We start from the raw sequence: 21,286 nt of genomic DNA, 5'->3' as shown, positions 1-21,286 counted from the left end.
ACACACACACACACACCCCACATCTTCTATATCCATTCATCAGTCAATGGACATGTAGGCTCTTTCCATACTGTGGCTATTGTTGATAGTGCTGCTATAGACATTGGGTTGCATGTACCCCTTCGAATCAGCATTTTTGCATCCTTTGGATAAATACCTAGGGTAAATACTTAGCAGTGCAACTGCTGGGTCTAGGATAGCTCTATTTTTAATTTTTTGAGGACCTTCCGTAGTCTTTTCTAGAGTGGCTGCACCAGTTTGCATTTCTACCAGTGGTGCAAGTGGTCCCCTTTCTCTGCATCCTCACCAACATCCGTTGTCCCTGAGTTGTTAATTTTAGCCATTCTGACAGGTGTGAGGTGGTAGTATTTGAAAGCCAATTAGGAAATAACAGCATTTCTTATCTGGAATTTTTTCTGTCTTCTGTCTCCTGTGCTGCATACCACAAGCACTACCATGGCTCCTATGCAAGGACATCTTTCTAAATGCTATCCCCTACTTTCTGACTTTATAAATATATATATTATTTATATATACATATAATTGATAGAAATATGTAATGTACAATAATATAGCAATTATAATTATCAGCACTTTATGACCTATTTCATTTCTCCAACTAGTAACACATTTGAACTTCCTCAAAACCAGAAGTTCCTAGCCACAACATTGAAAGACTTGTTATGTGTAACAAGTTCTTTTGGTAACATTTTCACAGCATCCAACTTAAACCAAGTTAAACAATAAAAGGAATATATTAGCTCCTACAATTAAGATAGGTAGGTAGGTAGGTAGGTAGGTAGGTAGGTAGATAGATATTTGATAAGTCCACCATTGTGTGGACCTCAGACATGTTTGTATATAGCTCAGCCCCTTTAATCTGCAATTCTGTGAGTTGTGCTGGCTTTGCCTCTAGCTCACTTCACTCATGGTAGCAAAATGACAGCAGCAGTCCTGAGTTTCATATCCATGCTGCACTGCATCTAGGAGAAAGAGCTTCTCTTCCTCACCCCAGCCCTCCACCTCAAGCATCCGACCACAGTCACAGCTTTCTCTACAGGGAAACATAGGTCACATGCCTTCCTCTGAACAAACAGAATGTTCACAGATTTCCTTAAGTCAACCGAGCCTACTCCTCGAACTGGGAATGGATTAGTAGCAAGCTAACCCCATGACTACTATGCCCTGGGGGAGGTGTGAAATGGGGATGAGGAGGCCGGCAGGAATGTCCCCCACACAGAAGGCACTGGAGGGAAAGGGGGAGAGTATCTTATCAGTGTCACAGTCGAGAGGTTTCTTTACTAATAATGTGAGTGAGCTGAGCATGTGACATATTATCTAACAGGTATGACTCAAAAGGTTGAGAATCCCCGTTCTAAACCATCAGCTACTCAACGGCAAGGATTGTTTTCTTTGTTGTTATAGCACATAACAATTGTGAACTGAATTTACTCCTGGTCTCCCCTACTGCCCAGCTGCCCTCCTGTCTTCTCTCCTCCGTCAGTATCCTCATGTTTCCTCCCCCATCCTCTTTCCTAGACCCACATTCCATCTCCCCAAAGGTTTCCAATAAAGGAAAACAAATCTACTGTCCACCCCCACCACCCTTCTCTGCAGAATGTAGTTTGCGAAAAAGATTATGTTTAAATGTGTGATCAAGTGAAGTGACTTCATGAAGAGGGTCTCATAGAGAACGATGTGTTTCCTGTGTAAACAGTAGAAGGCACCCATCCATGAACTTAGATGCTATTTGTGAAGCCACACGGCCAAACCTGGAGGTGCATAAGGCTTTGATGCAACTGGATTTCATAAAAGACAAAGCTTTATTTAGGCTGAAAATGTGCCATTTTTCCTGCTATTTTAGGATGCACATTTCCTATTGTTCGTGTAGAGGTGATGAGTTAAAGCTGAGCTACAGGTGTACTTTTTCAGTCCCCCTTGAGACAGGCACTTGACAAAAATCTGTTTGTAGAGTCTGGGGTATAATAAATGGCTTTGGATTTCTTCAACTCAAAGGAAGCGCTGGTCTAAACAGGACTACATTGGGTACCTGGGTGGTTTAGTCTGTCACGTGTCCATCTCTTGATTTCAGCTCAGGTCATAATCCTAGGGTCATGGGATCTAGCCCTGCATCGGGCTCTGTGCTGAGTGTGGAGCCTGCTCAAGGTTCTCTCTTCCTCTGCCCCTCTATCCTGCTCATCCTCTCTTTCTCTTTCTAAAAAGAATTAAAATTAAATAAAACTTTAACAACAAAAATAAACAGGACTAGACTATGCTGTGTAGACATCATAAGCATGGACTGATGGTGGTGCTCTCTCTTCTTTAATCAAAAACAAAACAAATGCTTAACTAAACATACGAAATTTGCACACATGCAGAAATCACAATAACTTCATTTTGGCTTTACAAGTGGCAAAATGCTGAATATATTCAACTGATTTGAATTCTTCTCTCCTCTCCCTCCCCACACCTCTCTTTTAGTGTCCTTGCTTTGCTGGTGGGACTTTAAATATATGCCTACTCTATCTCTTGAAGAATCCAGCCATGGGTCTAGAAGGGAATCAGATGGATACTTTTGCCCCAGTGAGGTTAGCTATTCTAACCTGCTGAGCAAACTTTTCCTGGCAAAAATGAAAACACATAAAAACAGGTAGAAGCCTTAGAGAAGCTTAGTTCTACCAAAAGCAGTGTTGAGGTCACCAGAAGAATCCAGCCTCCCAGACACTAAACACTCCAGCTGCTGCTGTTGTGGTGACCTCATGGTAAGGAAATATTAGGACAACTCAAGAGTCCATGTCCTTCAGCCCCACAGGGATGGAGACCCTGTGCTCCCTCCGAAGCGAATCCTTCACCTTATGTGCACTTGACCCAATCCCCTTTAGCTACTCAAAGACAGTGCTTCAGCAGTCCTTCCTCCCTTGCTCACATCCTCAGAACTTTCTCCTTTATACTGGATCATTCATATCAGCCAACAAGAATGCCAGTTGTCTTATTCTTTCAAACTAATTCCTCCCCTCCCATGAAGTCTTGAATCCAGTCCAGCCATATATCCCCCACTCCTTCAATCCATCAAAAGAGTCTCTTTGCGGTTACCAGTGACCACCCATTACTAAATACAGAGGTCATTATTCGGCTTCGACATTGGTTCATAGGACACCAGTCTCTCTCGGTTTTCTTCTTACTTCCCCAGGCTCTCCTCCTCAGTATCCTTTGCTAGTCCCTCATCTTCTCTACAAAGTTGGATTGCCCCAGGGACTCCATTACTTCTCATTTTACACTCCCTCCCTTGATGATCTCATTTAACTCATGACTTTAATCTTATGTTAACAACTCCAAGAATTCTATCTCCAGCCCAGACCTCTCCCCTGCACCTCAAACTCATAATAAAGGCAACTCAACACTTCCATTTGAATGTCTCATAAATATTTTTTTAATTCAGTGTCCAAATGAAACTTTATTTTCCCCTTCCACTGACTCCCATCCCTACCAAATCTGTTCCATCCTCAGTCTTCTCCATCTCAGTTGATGGAACCCCTTTTTGCTCAAGTCTAACCAATCCAGCAGCACATCTATATTGAAAATAGAGCCAGAGTCCAGCCTCTCCAGTTATTAATACCTGGTTCAGACCTCCCCAGGATTACTGCCACCACGTATCCACCTTGCCCCCTGTAGTCTATTTTCAACACAGTAGCCACATCAGTCCACAAAAATGAGATCATAGTCCTCCAGTGGCTCACTCATGGCAAAAGCAAAGGTCACAAATATTTTGTCCCCCTTTATTTCCTGATTTCTCTCCTACTTCGTTCTCCGCTTAGTTACACTGCAGGTACTCTGGCCTTCCCTCTCTCTCCCAAGTACATGACAATTTTTTCACTCCCTACCAATCTTTGCTGAAATGTCACCTTCTTGATAAATTCTATCTGAGCATTCAACTTCAAAGTGAAACCTGCCCATCTCCCCCGACTCCTAACCTCCCTTATGTTGTTCTATTTTTTCCAAAGCACTTATCACTTTCTTAACATGCTATATAATTACTTATTTTCAGTGCCTACTATTTATTGTCAGTCTCCTAGCAACCTATAGAATGTAAGTCTGGGGGCAGGGAAATGTCTGTTTTATTCACTTTATATCCCAGGTGCCTAGTAGACCTAGTACAGTGCTTAGTACTTACTGGGCTCTCAGTAAATTGTAATTGATTTCTATTCTATAATCAACTGTTTTCACTTTATACATTGTGACTATTTTCTATAATTAATACTTTCTTATTAAGTTTTTCATTTTAATTTCAGTATAGTTCATACACAGTGTACTATTAGTTTCAGGTGTATGATTGAGTGATTCAACACTGCCTTACAATACCTAGTGCTCATCACAACACATATATTCCTTAATCTAATTCACCTATTTAGTGTTTTAGTATTCTTTGGGTAAATACCTACTAGTGCAATTACTGGATCATAGGGTACTTCTGTTTTTAACTTTTTGCAGAATCTCCATACTGCTTTCCACAGTGGCTGCGCCAGTTTGCATTCCTACCAACAGTTCATGATAGTTACTTTTTCTCTATATCCTCACCAGCACTTGTTTATTGTGCTTTTAATGTTAGCCATTCTGACAGGTTGTATCTCATTATAGTTTTGATTTACATACCCCTGATGTGCATGATGAGCATCTTTTCATGTGTCTATTGGCCATGTCTATGTCTTCTTTGGAGAAATGTCTGTTCATATCATCTGCCATTTTTTAATTTGATTACTTGTTGTTTTGGGTGTTGGCTTGTATAAGTTCTTTATATATTTTAGATACTAACCCTTTATTGAATATGTCATTGGCAAATATCTTCTCCCATTCAGCATGTTGTCCTTTAGTTTTGCTTATTGCTTCCTTCAATGTGCTGAAGTTTTTAATTTTGATGTAGTCCCAATAGTTTATTTTTTCTTTTATTGCCAGGAAGCATATCTAGAAAAATGTTGCTACCGCTGAGGTAATAGAAAGTATTGCCTATATTCTCTTCTCTGATTTTTATAGTTTCAGGTATCACATTTAGGTCTTTAATCCATTTTGATTTTATTTTTGTGTATGGTATAAGAAAGTGGTCCAGTTTCACTGTTTTGCATGTTGCTGTCCAGTTTTCCAAATATCTATTAAAGAAACTATCTTTTTCCCATTGAATATTCTTGCCTCTTTTATTGAAGATTAATTGACCATATAATGATGGGTTTGTTTCTGGGCTTTCTAACTTGTATTATTGATCAGTGTGTCTATTTTTGTGCCAATACCATACTGTTTTGATTACTACAGCTTTGTAATATAACGTGAAGTCTGAAATTGTGATGTCTGCACCTTTGTTTTCCTTTTGCAAGATTGTTTTGCTATTTTCAGGATCTTTCGTGGTTCCATAAAAATTTTAGGATTATTTGTTCTAGTTCTGTGAAAAATGCTGTATTTTGGTATTTTGATAGAGATTGCATTAAATCTGTAGATTGCTTTGAGTACTACAGACATCTTAACAATGTTTGTTTTTCCAATCCATGTATATGGAACGTCTTCATTTGTTTGTATCATCTTTAAATTCTTTCGTCAGTATTTTATAGTTTTCAGAGTACAAGTCTTTCACATCCTTGTTTATTCCTAGGTATTTTGTTATTTTTAGTAGAATTGTAAATGGGATTACTTTCTTAATTTCTATTTTTGTTTCTTCCTTATTAATATTTAGAAAAGCAACAGATTTCTGTACATTGATTTTATATCCTGCAACTTCATTGAATTTATTTACCAGTTCTAGTAGGTTATTTTTTTGTGAAGTCTTTATGGTTTTCTATATATAATATCTTGTCCTGCAGAGAGTGAAAGTTTTAGTGCTTTGTTACCAACTTAGATACTTTTCATTCTTTCTTTTTGTCTTATTGCTGTGGCTGGGACTTCCAGTACTATGTTGAATAAAAATGGTACAAGTGGACATCCTTGTCCTGTTTCTGATTTTAGAGGAAAAGCTTTCAGTTTTTCAGAACTGCGTATGACGTTAGCTGTGGGTTTTTTACATATATCCTTTATAATGTTCTAGTATGTTCCCTTTAAACCTCTTTATTGAGGGTTTTTATCATGAATAGATGTATTTTGTCAAGTACTTTTTCTGCATCTTTTAAAATGATCATATGGTTTTTATTCTTTGTCTTGGTAATGTGATGTATCATATTGATTCCCACATTGGCATCCTGGGAATAAATCCCACTTGATTGTGATGAATGATTTTTAATGTATTGTTAGATTAGGTTTGCAAATACTTTGTTGAGGATTTTTGCATTTGTGTTCATCAGAGATATTGGCCTACAGTTCCCTTTTTTATTTTTTAATGTCTTTATCTGGGTAATGCAGGCCTCATAAGATGAATTTGGAAGTTTTTCTTCCTCTTCTATTTTTTGGAATAGTTTGAAAATAGGTATTAACTCTTTTTTAAACGTTTGATAGAATTCACTGTGAAGCCATCTGCTCCTGGGTTTGGTTTGTTAGGAGTTTTTTCATTACTGAGTCAATTTCATTGCTTATATTCAGTCTGTTAAAATCATCTATTCCTGATATATGACTAATAGTCTCATATTTTATTACATTTGATTCTATGTCCCATACTACATGTATGAGTGACATACATAAGACGCGAATTTCATGGCTTTGCCACTGCCGTGACAGTAAAAAATATTCATACTTGCTCTCCAAATGGAAAGGACTTTCAAGCCCCATCTATTTAGGATGGCCTGAAGCATCACTCCTGTATTGGAATACCAGAAGATAATTAGCAGGGGATAATGAAACTTAGAACAAAACCAACAATCTGTTTCTTTCCAAATTGCAAAATTTGTAGTTCAGGCACTTTAGCAGTAGCATAATGGTTAAGAACCCAAGCTTTGGGGTCAGACTGCCTCATTTCTTTTCCTGGGCCCAGGATTTATGAGGCTTCCATTTTATCAGTTGCAACCCTGTCATTACTCTTTAAATTGTTTTTCCCAAAATAATTGAATGGAGGTGTAGTAGGCAGCATCATGGCTCCCAAAAGATGCCCTCATCCTAATCCTGAAACCTGTGACTTTGTTATTTTCCATGGCAACAGGGGTGTTGCAGATGGAATTAAGCTAGAAAGATTATCCTGGATTATCTGAATGGGTCCAGTGTCATCACATAGGGTGAAAAAAGCAGAAGTGGAAGAAAAAGAATCAATCAGAAGAGGCGGAAAGAGCAATGACACATGGGAAAGATTCAACCCACTTTTCCTGGCTGTGAAATGAAGGGTTGATGAGCCAAGGGATATGGGTTGCCTCTGATGGCTGAGAAAAACCATAGCCAGAGACCAACAAGGGAACATGACCCCAGCCCTAGAACTACATGGAAGTGAAATCCGACAGCCTGAATGAGCCTGGATGTGGATTTTCCCCCTAGTGCATGTCACTGATTGTGTACCATATACGCCAGTGTGTGAAGTGACTAAAACAAGTGTGCTCACCCCCGGTTAGACACCATGCTGGAATCTTCACATGTGTCATCTCACTTAAAAACACAGGAGACTAGGGCACATATATAGCAAGACCTTTACAATCAGGATAGAAGGTCAAGAGTTGGATGGTGAAAGGGAAAAAAATTGCACTAGAAATCATGGCTGAGGTTACTCAATTTCACAATTTTACTTTTCACTAAAACCTATTAATTTTTATTATAAAATGGTTTTAGTGGCAGCTGAGTGGCTCAGTTGGTTGAGCATCCAACTCTTGATTTCTGCTCAGATCATGATCCCTGGGTCATAGAATCAAATCCCTCATCAGGCTCCACACTGAGCATGGAGCCTGCTTGGGATTCTCTCTCTCTTATTCTCTGTCTCTCTCTCTCCTTTCCTCCCTCCCTCTGTCCCTTTCCCCCACTCACACTTTCTCTCTCTCTCAAATTAAAAAAAAATTTGGGGTGTGGAGGGCACCTGGGTAAATCATGCGGTTAAGTGTCTTACTTAGGCTCAGGTCATGATCTCACTGTTTGTGAGTCCAAGTTTGTGAGTCCAAGCCCCTGTCAGGTGGGCTCTGTGCTGACAGCTAGGAGCCTGGAGCCTGCTTGGAAGTCCGTGTCTCTATCTCTCTCTGCCCCTCCTCCACTCATATCATTTCTCTCTCTCCCTTCCTCCCTCTCTCTCAATCTCTCCCTCCCTCTCTCTCTCTCTCAAAAATAAGCATTTACATTTTTTTAATTCTCAAAGATATAGAATAGAGAATAATATGACAAAAATCAACTTAATCATCTTACCGTGTTTTATTCAGATTAAAAAAAAAAAAAAAAAAGAGCCCAAATGTGCTGTAGGCCTCCAGGTGCCCAGCCAGCTCTCATCCCTTCCTTCCTTCCTCAGAGCTAACCACCTTCTAGAAGTGGTGGGAATGCTCTCTGTTCAGGTATCCCCAACCTGACTACATATGCATGTACCCATATGGCATTACATAGTGTTGGTGTTTCAGCCTTACACAAACAGCAATGTGCTGTCCTTTGCATTCTGCAACTTGCCATTTCTACTCCACATTGTTTTCCATGCTTATCTATATTGATATCTGTAGATCTAGGTTATTTGTTTTAGCTGTTCGAACAGCATTCTATTGAATGAATTAACTATGGTTTATTTGCTCATTTACATACTAATAGACATTTAGCATGTCTCCGCATTTTTGCCTTTATAGGCGCTGCCATAATGAGCTCTATTGTTCGCGGATTGCTGTGTGCATGTGGAGACCGTCTCTAGTTTATATATCTGTCACTCACATCTCGGAGAGAACTCCTGCCACAGAGGTCACGTCCGTCTGTGCAGCTTCACACCTCCTTGCATTGCCGGTTGTTCTGGAAAGTACTTGTCCGGATCAACACGCCCACAGCAACACTTCAGAATTTCCCCACATCCTCACAGCAATCGTTATGATCAGACTTCTAAAACATTTCCCTGAGAGTTGTGAAATTGTTCTTTTAATTATAATTTCCTAATTATTAGGAAATAATAAAGAGGGTGACCATCTTTCCATATCTTAACTGGCCAGTTTCTCTCTTCTAGAAATTTCTTATTTGTATCTCTTGTCCATTCTTTTTTCTTAATTGAAAGTTTGTCTGTTTCTGGTTCATTTGTTGCTTACCACATAATCCAGAAATACATTCTTTGCTCATTTATCAATTTACGAGTATCAGGGTACCTGGGTAGCTCAGTTGGTTAAGCCTCTGACTCTTGATTTCAGCTCAGGTCATGATCTCACTGTTGTGAGATGGAGCCCCGTGTCTGTCTTTACGCTGATGGTGCAGAGCCTGCTTGGGATTCTTTCTCACCTTCTCTCTCTGTCTCTCTCCCCCATGTGTGTGTGGGGGGTGTGCCTACTGTCTCAAATAAAAATAAATAAAAATTTAAAACATAAGAATTACAAATATCTTCTCCCAGTTGATTTCTTACTTAATTTTATTTTGGGTACCTTAAAAAAAAACACGTAGAAACTGACTTTAACACAGTCAAATGTATCAATCTTTTCTTTTGTGGTGTGTGCTTTCGGGGTCTTGTTGCTGAAACCCTCTCTACCATGAGAAGATTCTTTGAGGTGATTTTGAAGCTACCAAGGAGGGAGAAAGGTGAGAAGGGGGCCAGATTTGTAAGCTTTTCTGTCTCTGCTCCACTCAGAATAGCACCTCATATGTCTGTTTTATATTTGGACACCTGCATAGATTTGCATGGAAGAAATTTCTTGCTGTTAAAAAAAATGTCTAACTTTGAACATTGTTGCTTGCACAGAGATTCCTGTCTACCAAGACGAAAAGAGAAAGATCATGAGTTATGTGAACTCAGAAGAGAAAATAATAAGAAATATAATGAGCCATGTAGCTTTTGTTTGCTGGGAAAAGGAGGACAATGTCAGTGTGCTTAGAGAAGGAAGCTCTTAGTACTAAGTCCTAAGTGCAATGTACCCTATGGACACTGGTGAAGGAGGAACACAAAAAGAGCATAACGAGGGGTGTCTGAGTGGCTCAGTCGGTTAAGCATCCGACTTCGGCTCAGGTCATGATCTCACGGTGTGTGGGCTCGAGCCCCGCGTCGGGCTCTGTGCTGACAGCTCAGAGCCTGGAGCCTATTTCAGATTCTGTATCTCCCTCTCTCTCTGACCGTCCCCTGCTCATGCTGTCTGTCTGTCTGTCTCTCTCTGTCTCAGAAATGAAACATAAAAAATTTAAAAAGAGAGAGAGAGAAAGAGCATAATGAGCATTTTCAGAAGGTTCAGGAAGATTCTCATATGGCCTTGCTAACCAGCAGGAGACAAGGGGTTCATCTCAGAATACAGGGTCCTGTCAGGGCTTTTTTGAAACAAGGAAATTACACGTATTGTGGCCACAGGCCAAGTCACAGATCTGCTGTGAGCTTCACCTAAGAGCACTCATAGGTGCCTTGCATCTGGTGAAGCAAAGGGTCTAGCAGAGAGAGCCGTTCTCCCCTCACCAGGCATCCACTCTGGTTTTCGGCCTCTGCTCTTTCTTCCCCCTGGTTATGAGTGAGAGAACCTACTGTTTAATGAACTCAAATCCTTCATGTCTTGAAAGACGTGTGTTCAGCAGCCTACAAAGGTGCAATAAGCACACACCCATCACTTCTACCTTCCGGTGATAAGCCTTTTCCCACCCACAAGTCCACATTTGTGAATTTAGTTCCTATTACTATATGGGAAAATCTAGCTCATTCTTTATTGTGGTGATGTCTGGAGAGCCTTTGTTAGCTGGACAATCTGTTTGGAAACACTCATGTCTTCAGAGATATGTTTCTTTTTTCTTAAATTTTTAATGTTTATTTTTGAGAGAGACAGAGCGTGAATGGGGGAGGGACAGAGACAGGGCTCCGAGCTGTCAGCACAGAGCCCGATGCAGGGCTCGAACTCACTAACAGTGAGTTCATGACCTCAGCTGAGGTCAGTGCTTAATCAACTGAGCCACCCAGTCGCCCTGCCCCTTCAGGAGATATGTTTTTCTATCCGGAGCCAAAGGGTAACGGCAAAAGAAACATTTTACTTTATTATTAACTTGGCTTCTTCTTTAACTCTTTTGCTCCTCCCACACATTTATATTTTTCCCATTTTTTTTCTTTTTTTTTTGGAGGGATTTGTATTATGGTATCATTATACATTCTCTGTGCTTGGTCTCTATGATTCTGCTCCGCACTTTTTTTTTTTTTTTGTAATCTGCTCAGATTTAAAATAATCTGTTTTCTCAAATAGGGTTAGCGCACATGATAATATGATTCCTGGCATCTTGCCGCTGCCCCATCACCCAGCTCTGTGGATTTAAGGCTTGCTTCTTCAGGAATGTGTGGAACTGTTCTGAAGAAAGATAAAGTAAAGAATTCAAAATGCTTCTCCCAAGAAAGGCATGCAGAGTGATTTTTCATACCTGTACAGTAAAGAGGCTGAGTGAAGCATTTCCTTTGAGCAGTAAGAGTATTAGAATTAAGTACTTCTCAGCCAGATTTTTCTGTCCTCACCCTGGAAGAGGTATCACAGGAGCTTCCACTGTGTACTAATCTGTGGACACTTCCCCCCAAAAGTCTTTTCTTTCTCTGGGGCTGGACATTGAACCAAGCAAAACGAACATGAAGATTTCTCTCCAGATTGTAAGAGACCTATAGGCCCAGCTCTAAACCACTATAGGGCAAACATACATGCAGCCTCACGTGTTTCCTCACAAAATATCATGTATTTCAACTTCTATGCCATTCGAAATATAAGGGAACTAGATTCACTCATTACTTTCAAGGTCTTGGTAGGCAGGAAACAGAATTCCACTCATAGGGTTTCATTGAAGAGTCTTTGATAAAGGAATTATTTATATGGTAAATAGAAACAGTAAAGGATGGGGAAGCTTCAGGGACTGCCAGGGAACAGCAAGGAGACATTTCCAGCCCTAGAGCTGAAGAGGAAGGGAAGACAAGGGTGTTGTGGAGCCTACTGAGACCTGGGGACAGGAGGACAGAGCTGCCTGGCAGGAGCTGTGGTCAAAGCAAGTGTGGCCAGATGGTAGTGGAAAGATAAAGAAGGAACAGTCACAAAATAGTCCAGCCCCTCTCCCTTTCTTCTTCTCATCTCTTCTCCCATTGGCCACACCCAATCAGCAAACCTGGCAGGCTCCGGAGCCAAGTTAGGGAGCCCATGGATCAGTCTCCTGGGACACAGAGAAGGGTAGAGAAATGCATAGTAAGAAAGGCATGGTTGCAAGTGGGCAGATGGAAAATGACCAGCCCTGGGGTTAAGAGGGAGCAGGTTTGAAATCTGCTCTAATTTGTCTTTTTTAAGGACAGTCTGATTCATTTCATGAGACTTGGGGGTGTAAATGGTATAATGTGGGTTTGTGAAAAAGCACCTCAGTCTTGCTGAGACAGAGGAGTAGCGAGCCAGCTAGAGGTCTACTGACCTGTCAGGGTGATAAGTGTTTGAGCTAGAAGGGACCTTTCAGAAAGCATCTACCACAACCACTGCTCTTTAGAAATAGGAAAAATGAAGTCTGTAATGTTTCTCCCTTCCTTCTTCCCTAACAAGACAAATATCTATTTGACTGCCTACTGTGTGCCAAGTACTTTCTCATGAGAATTCAACAGTGAGCAACACAGACTCCTGTTCTTGTAGAGCTCACCTTCTAATCAACAACAATAACAAAAATATGGGAGAAGTCAAAAGGGACTGTGTGCTATGATGAAAAATAAGGCAAGAGAAAGGGTGAGAGATCCACGGAGGACAAGAGATGGAGCTTCTCTTTTATTCCATAGATGTAGAAGACCTCTTCGGTTGGCATTATTTGAGCTGGGATCTGAAGAAGGTCAGGGTTGCGCCATGTGGACGTCCAGGGCAAGAGCATTCCAGACTGGTACTGGGAACAGGAAGTGTCAGGGCCCTGAGTGGAAGCCCCCTCGGCACAGAGCTCAGGGAGACAAGGAAGATGATAGGGGGTGACGCTGACAAGGCAGCCGTGAGCGAGAGCTGAGGAGCCTTGCAGGCTGTGTGGAACTTGGTTTCATTCCAGGGTGATGGGAAGCCATTGGAGGTATCAAGCCGAGCAGTAACATGGCTTATGTTTTGAAGCAGGGAGGCCACTGGTGAGGCTGTTCACAGTTGTCTGTTCACAGTCATCTGTTGGAGAGAGGGGGAACTAGCATGGATGTGGTGGAGGTGGTGAAAAGTGGCTGGCTTCTGGATGTATTTGAACAGAGAGCCAATTCAGTTTGCTGCTGGAGGACCTGGAGAATAGTGACACACTGGAATCAAGGATGACTCCAAGCTTTCTGGCGTGGGCATCAGGAAAGATGATGCTGACATTGCTGAGCTGGGAGAGGAGAAGGTTTGGTAGAGCAGGGATATAGACAGAAGCCTGGTGGGGGGCTTGGAAGGCATTAAAGTCTTGTTTGAATATCTTTGCTCAAAAATCCCCATATATGTCCACTAATATAGATGTGTGTGTGTGCACGCATGTGCACGTATGAAGCTTAGGACAGGGGTATAAATTTGGAGATAGTACTTAAAGTCAAGAAAAGGTGAAGTCATCTACAGCATAAGTGTATCTATAAAACAGAACAAAACTTAGCACAGAGCCTGGAACACACTAATAATAATGCTAATGTTTATTATTATTATTATCATTATCATCACTAATACTTAGCACTATATGCCCTCCCATCATCATCATCATCATCATCATCATCATCATCATCACTAACACCGAGCACTATGTGCCAGGCATGGTGTTAAGCCTTCCACATACATTGTCTTATTTAATTTTCAGAGACTCTATGAGAAACTCACTATCATCCCCATTGTACATCTAACTAAAGCGAGGCATGCAGAGTTCATCAGCCTGCTGAAGTCACACAGCTAGAATGTGGGAAGCAAGCCCAGACAGTCTGACTCCAGTCAAAGCAGCCAGCCCCAGTGTCCAGAGCAAGTTTGTGGCAGACGATGTCTGATAAGCTTCTCTCTGTAGTACATTGCCTCTGCTGACGAAGTTCTTTCACTTCTGTGCAGTTACTCAAAATGCAGAATCACACTGGAACATAGCAGCATCCAGATAGCAAGCACACCCCCTGCTCAGCCCCAGTTTACAGAGTTAGTGTCATTTCTCCCTTCACTATTATGAAGTTCAACTCTGTTCCGAGGCCAGGGTCCTGAACCACATACCTTCAGTGCCTCACTGGTGCTCAGCACAGAGCCTTACCCACAGAAGCTGCTCTTTCATTATGGACTGACTGACTCCATGTCTGCTATGGTTCTAGTAGCTGGTCTTGGGTGGTGAGGCAGAGACTGAGGAAAGAAATGTTACCCTCATGGCTGGGTATGTAAATGAGGGCCAAGAAGAAACCCACCTTTTGGAAGTCACACGAGACAGAAGACTTCCTAGGTATGTCTGTGACACGGTGGGCTGTCTAGGAGAAATCATTGCGACTGAGGACATGAACTGACAGGTGGTCAGTGCCCATGCTAGAGGCTCTGTTTGGTATCAGCCTCCCCTGGGGCATGCCATTCCCTACCCGAGTCAGGCTCCTCTCAAAGAATGATTTTTTTCTGTGTTTCATACCTAAGCAGGCAGCCTAGATAGCATCACTGTGAATCTCTACCGCCAGCCTTCAGAAATGTAATGGAACCATAATTGGAACCTTTCAAAGAGACATTTGGGTGAAGAGACTTTCAGTCCTTGTTTGTAAATAAACTGCCATGAGCCATCTGAGAAGGACACAATGATAGCAATGTACCAAAATGCAGAGACACACGCCTCAAAACGCCAATCTGTTCCACAGCAGCTGCATGATATATAACTTTGTCAACCTCCATTTCCCAAAGTAATCGGGAGTGTGGGGGAAGGGGAAGGGTTCAGGCTTCAGAACCAGGCAAGCCTGGGTCTGAATTTAGCCCTGATTTTCCCAGGTAGTGACTTTGGGCTGGGTGTTTAATTCCTTAGCACCTTGTCATTCTCATTATATTAAGTAGGGAAAGAGGGAGAATAATTCTTAGTTCATAGAGTTGCTGTGAGGATAGAACAAACAGGCATGGAAAGCACCCAAGACAGGAACCGGGCCATTGTATGGTATAGTATATGGTAGCTCTAGTGCTGTTGATGATAATGTTGATGGTGGTTGCTATGGTGATGATTCTGATGATGGCACGAGTAGACAGCATCCAACATAGGAGAGGCCTGGCCTCTGTGGGCTACAAACTGGAAGTCTGAGAGAGAATTTCTGCTTTAAAGAAGAATGTCTCATGAGGTTTAACTAAAATGCTTGCAAAACTAACCACTGAATAAACTGTTTATTAGCAGCAATTAGAATACTCAACATTCGTTCACTGTTCACTTATGTGCCAGGCTGGCACCAAGTAGTGTATTTGTATTTCATTTAATCCTCATGATACTGGTTTTGAAGAACAAAGTATAATTAGTGCCGTGTCAGATTAGAAACCCAAGGCTCCGAAACGTTAAGTGTCTGATCCAAGGTTACACACAAGAACTGAAGGCCTGCCTCTGAAGAGCAGGAACTCAAGCCCAGGGCTATCCAATTCCATATCCATAGCTCATAACCACTGCACCGTATTGCCTGTGTTCTGACCAGATGTATAGTAGCTATTCTAAAAGGAGGGAGGTCAGGGTGCTCTGAGATGGTAGCCAGTATGTAGGGCTTATGCTGTTGGTTCTTATGAGAAATTTGCAGCCATCGATAGAAGAGTGTTTGGGATACGTGTAAGGGTTTGAGCTGGAGAATACAAATAAGCAAATCAGAGAGATACCTTATTGACCCTGCATGGTATTTTTGCACTTATGGGCAGGAGGTTTCACTCTGGAAATCCAGATGTTTCACCTTTCTTTGAAGGTGGGATGGTCTAGAAAAACTGGATCATATTCCAGAACGCCTTCAATTAACTGGAGGACTGCTACCTTGAGCTCAGGTATATTTTCTTCAGTTGGCCTAGTGCCCAGCACCCCTATTTCTTTGGCCTGCACATTTTGCTTGTTTGTACACCTGACCTGACCCTGTAGATATTTGAAGAGTGACCTGTTGTTGAAGCTCACACATGGAACAGGGCACAGCTCAAGTTGCAATTAACAGAGCAGACATCCCTGCCCCATAAATGCCAACATTGAAGAAGGTGAGGACCCCAATGTCCTGTGGATCACCTCCATCAAGAGGCCATCTCTGCCCAAGGAAGATCAGCCTGTGGCCATAACAATGGGATTGTGTTCTGACCAGTTACTCCATCAATCAAGGCGTCGTGGTCACCCAATGCCTGTGGTCCCTGGCCTACTTGCTGGCTAATGACCATTAGTTCCTTTCTGTCCCTTTCACAGTATTTCTGTTACTCTTTGCTTCTACTGTGGGCTTCCTCCTAAGAGCGTTTGAGAAGGCTATTTTTTTCTTGTTTAAAAATACCTCGTTTTCAACTCTTCACAATAGGTTCCCGAGTTCATGAGTGAGCAGAGCCCTACCAGCCAACAAGATAATATAAAACCCCCTGTAAACATTTTGCTGAAAAGAGGCAGGTGCAAAGAGAAGGAGAAGTAAGACATCATCTTATCTGTATTGCACTTTATGATTTTCAGTACATAGTCACATCTCCTCTCTTGTTCGATCCTCAGAATAATCCGGCGAGGTGGGTAGAGTGGGAGTAATGTGTGCCTTTGTCAAAGGCTACGGCTCAGAAGTGATGTGCTCTGAAAGGCTTAGTGATCAGTAGAAAGAGAAAGCAGACAAGTGCCCAGGCCTGACCGGGAATGAATCTCCACAGCATAACTCATCTCTTGTGTCACCGGTTAGTTGACCACCTTATCACGGACCTTTGCTCCGAGAGAACTGGAAGTGAAATGCACGGGCCAAGGATCTACTCATTTTACTGCCATTCTTTCTGTCTTTCCTTTTCCCCCTCTTTCCACCAGTGGCTATAGAGCACCCACTCTGCCAGGCGCTGTGCCCATCCCGGGCCATGCCATCGAGTCCATGCGCATAATGCCGAGAGAAGATGGCTCTAATGCTACAAGAGCACCACTTTGTAGTTGCATGGTTTTCATGACTTTCAAAGCCTTTTTACAGCAACCCTGTATGCTGAGTGTGTGACTCTTTCACAGATGGAATTGAGGCCCTGAAAAGCCACACGACATACAGCTAGTCAGCCACAGAGCAGAAACTCAAACCCGGGTCTTAATACTGTGGGCTCAATGCTCTTTCTACTATTGACACTAGTAGCACCTAATAGTGCCTGGCACGTAGTAGCCATTTAAGAAATGTTTGTGAAACATAAATGAACATCACAATGCTTCTCAAAACGACTAAGAAATCTAACATTAACTTTCCTCTTTCAAGGCCAAGGAAACAAGGCCTCACAGGAATCTTGCAAACCTATTACTTAGTCAAAGCCAACAATGCCTGAAATTAATCACTATTATTTTCACCTAAAGCAACATATGAAGCTAGAGAGATAGAAAAAACACCTCAGCTGTGGCAGATAACTGCAGATAAAGCTTTTCCTTAGGTTTGTTGACATTCTTCTTTGCCCAAGGACAATCTGTTAAGAAGAAAATATTTTTCCCTATCTACTTCAAACTACATTCCGGACTCGAAGTCCAATATTGGATAGTAAGCGGTGAAGCAAATTGCTTAAACTTCTCAGGCTCTTTTTTCCCTAGGTGAGTTTCCAGATCTACCATGGAGGGTAGGGTCCCAAGAGCCTCCTCCCTGGCTTTTCTTCTCAAAGTGGTGGGAGCAGTTTAGTAGAAAAGCTTTGGCTTACTTGGATCATTCATCAGTATAGAATCATGAGCGAGCAATTCAAGAGACAGTTCTGTGGTGTGAACCTTCCCTGTCGGAGGCCTGGCAGTCCACACCCTTTACCTTGGGTGGATCCAAGAGGCTCTGCTGCCTGGCACGGCTCTCTGACCCAGTCCACCCTTCCTTGCAGAAGGTGAAGCCAAAGTCAGTTTTCCTCTGGAAAGGGCAACCTGGATCCTGGCAGGAAACGGAGCTGCTGTCTCATTCCCCAACTTAACAGCCTCCTCTGCCTTCTCCGCCGGTTGGCTCATCTTGTTTTTATCCCATCAGCCATCTCTCCACCCTCCCAGAATTAATACCTACCACCTTGGACTGGCCACGGAAGTGATAGACAATAAGAGTGTGGAGACTATAAAACAAAGAATACTGTGGGGCGCCTGGGTGGCTCAGTCGGTTAAGCGTCCGACTTTCGCTTGGGTCATGATCTCACGGTTCGTGGGTTCGAGCCCCGCGTCTGGCTCTGTGCTGACTGCCAGCTCGGAGCCTGGAGCCTGTTTCAGTCTGTGACTCCCTCTCTCTCTGACCCTCCCCTGCTCGCGCTGTCTCTCTCTCTCTCTCTCTCTCTCTCTCTCTCCTAGAAATAAATAAAAATATTAAAAAAAAAAACCAACAAAGAATACTGAGCTATAGAGAATACAATTCTTATTTTATGTTCAACCCTCTGACCTGATGTCTTTTTATTCTCATTTAAATCAGCCATTGTTTCTTAAAGTGTAATCACTACACCAGAGGTAGAAACATCACCTGTGAATCTGCCAGATGTGCAAATTCTCAGGCCATACCCCATACCCACTGATTCTCTCTGGGTGGGGCCCAGCACCTTGTAGTTTAGCCAGCCCTGCAGGTGAGTCTGATGAAAATTCAAGTCTGAGAACCACTGGTTTGAAAGTCTTCCTCTTTCCACTGACTATCATCCTCTCAGATGGTATAATTCACCTTCATGAATCTCTCTTCTAATATTTATATAAATGGGCAGAGATTTTGTGATCATGCTAACTGATATGAAGCCTTCAAACTATATAACCTTTGAGATCATGTCAGAAGAAATGTCAACCTCTGAAAATTCAGCTAAAAGTACTAAGGTGTGATGGAAAGAGCACGGACTATGGTATCAGATAGCCATAAGTTCAAGTCTACCAGATGTTCAAATGCACCTGCTAGCCCTGGGGCTTTAGTCTAATTATTCACACCTTCTATGCATTATCCATAAAATGAAGATGACAGACAAAAGTTACAGGGTTATTATGAAGAATAAGCACATGTGAAGTGACTATGACACACATCAGCCACTCAGGAAACATTCTCTTCTTCCTCTTCACCCCACCACCAGTATAATCACAGTAGATATACACATACCTGTACCTTGGGGGTATACTCTATACCAAGAAACACCAGTGTTTTATCAAGGAGGTCAAGGTATATCCTAAAGCCAGTCAAAGACCACGGTATGTCGCAGTCTATTGCCTAATCAAGATGCCCAGCCTCTTTCCTCAGAGTTAGAATGCAGCCAATATAAAAAGGTTATCACTTAGTTCTTTTATTTGATCTAGTCTTATGATGGCTGTCGTCAGAAGAGGGTGGAACCATAAGAGACTCTTAAACAAACTAAGGGTTGCTGGAGGGGCTGACAGGCATTAAGGAGAGCACTTTTCAAGATGAGCATTGAGTAGTATATGTAAGAGATGAATCACTGGGTTCTACTCCTGAAGCCAAGACCCATTGTATGTAAACTAACTTAAGAGTTTTTTTTTAAAAGAAGAAAAAAAAGAGGGTGGAAGTCAGCATGAAGTATAGAGAATGGAGATTTGATGTTTAAGAATTTATTAGCATTCATCCAAAAGTATCCAACAAAACAAAAGTGACAGATACTTTATCTGAGGAACCCTAACGATTTGGACCCTAACGAGGTGGAGGGGCCATTTAAAACTTTTCCACAGTGTGGGCAAAACAGTCCTTAAAAATATCCTATTCCCTTTGTGTTAATTCTGAACTAATATTTCATTGTTTATTCACTTTTTCTATGTTACTGATCCTAAGTTTTTAAATGATGTGTGGACATCGGCACATTGAACCCTCAGAAGTAATTCCTGTTACATCCCCCAACCCAATATCCAATTGAAAAGACTAAGGTTTAGAAGCTAAACCCATTTTTTCTGACATCACCAACACCTGAGATTCCACCTCAGCAGCTGAGCTCTTAACCAGTAAACCTCAGATTCCTAATTCATTTTTCTGGATAGCTCAATATGAGGGAGTGAATCTCCTGAGTAGTGGAGAGCAGCATTCTACCCACTGGCAAGTTTTGTACTCCCACTACAAATCAGTCAGCCACCAGCATTCTCCTTTATAAATCTGTCTCCAGTTAGTATCCGTCTGAGTCAGTGCCTGGGAGCTTGATACACTCAGGGACAGCTGATTGAATAAAGTTTCTAAAAATAAGAAGTTGAGGCTTAGGTCTTGTCCTGAGATTACCTCACCAAGGAATCTACTCTACCTGAGCAGAGCAGTACAGTTCAATCACAGCTATATAATATTAGACAATTAGAGAAAAACTTAAGATAGTTATGTTAGAAGAAGCAAGCTCAAGGAGATTTAAGTAAAGCGCTGTTTTAGATTTATGGTTAAGCGCTGCCAGAAATTCTAAATTAAGGATGGCAAATAGGTTTTATTTTAAGCAATGGAATCAATCAACTGGTGGTAATAACTGCCTGGGACTCTGCATTAGGAAGGATCCTGAGACCGTTTCTGGACTAAATAGTAGAGAATGTCATGATTGATTAGCAATGTCTGCCATGATCACAGGAAGTTGGCATGGAAGTTATTTTGTCTTATATTTTATCATCCCTTCCTTAAGTGCTAGAATCTCAATTGATATTGACAATTATATTGAATGCAGTACCCAATTACATCTAGGTAGAAAATAATATATCTTGAAAAATATTTAAATTGTATGAAATTATATGGGATGGGGAGGTACTTGCTGGTATATGTGAGAAGTTGAATTTATTTTCAGTACTTTTGTCCCCAGAGATTAGTTTCCACCTTCACATGGTAAAATGCAAAAGGAAAACTTTCTTTCAGCGTAAGAAATGTAGAGGTTCATTTGGGTGCTCAATTTTCTTGCAGACAGAAGTAGATGTTGCTTTTGAGACATGGGTTTATTTATCCCACATAATCACATACTCATAAGTTAAACATTTTCAGTGTGTAAATAGCAGTTTAGGTTTTATTTTAAATATGATAGAAAATGAGTCTCTTTGGGGCACCTTGGTGGCTCAGTAGGTTAAGCGTCCAACTTTAGCTCAGGTCATGATCTCACAGCTCATGAGTTCTCGTCCTGTGTTGGGCTTTATGCCGACAGCTTGGAGCCTGGAGCCTGTTTCAGATTCTGTCACCTTTTCTCTCTGCCCCTCCCCCACTCATGCTCTGTCTCTCAGTCTCCCAAAAATAACTAAA

The sequence above is a fragment of the Hyaena hyaena genome, unplaced genomic scaffold (assembly GCF_003009895.1).
Source record: "Hyaena hyaena isolate Hyena2069 unplaced genomic scaffold, ASM300989v1 scaffold_107, whole genome shotgun sequence".
NCBI lineage: Eukaryota > Metazoa > Chordata > Mammalia > Carnivora > Hyaenidae > Hyaena > Hyaena hyaena.
This window is presented reverse-complemented; position numbering follows the sequence as displayed.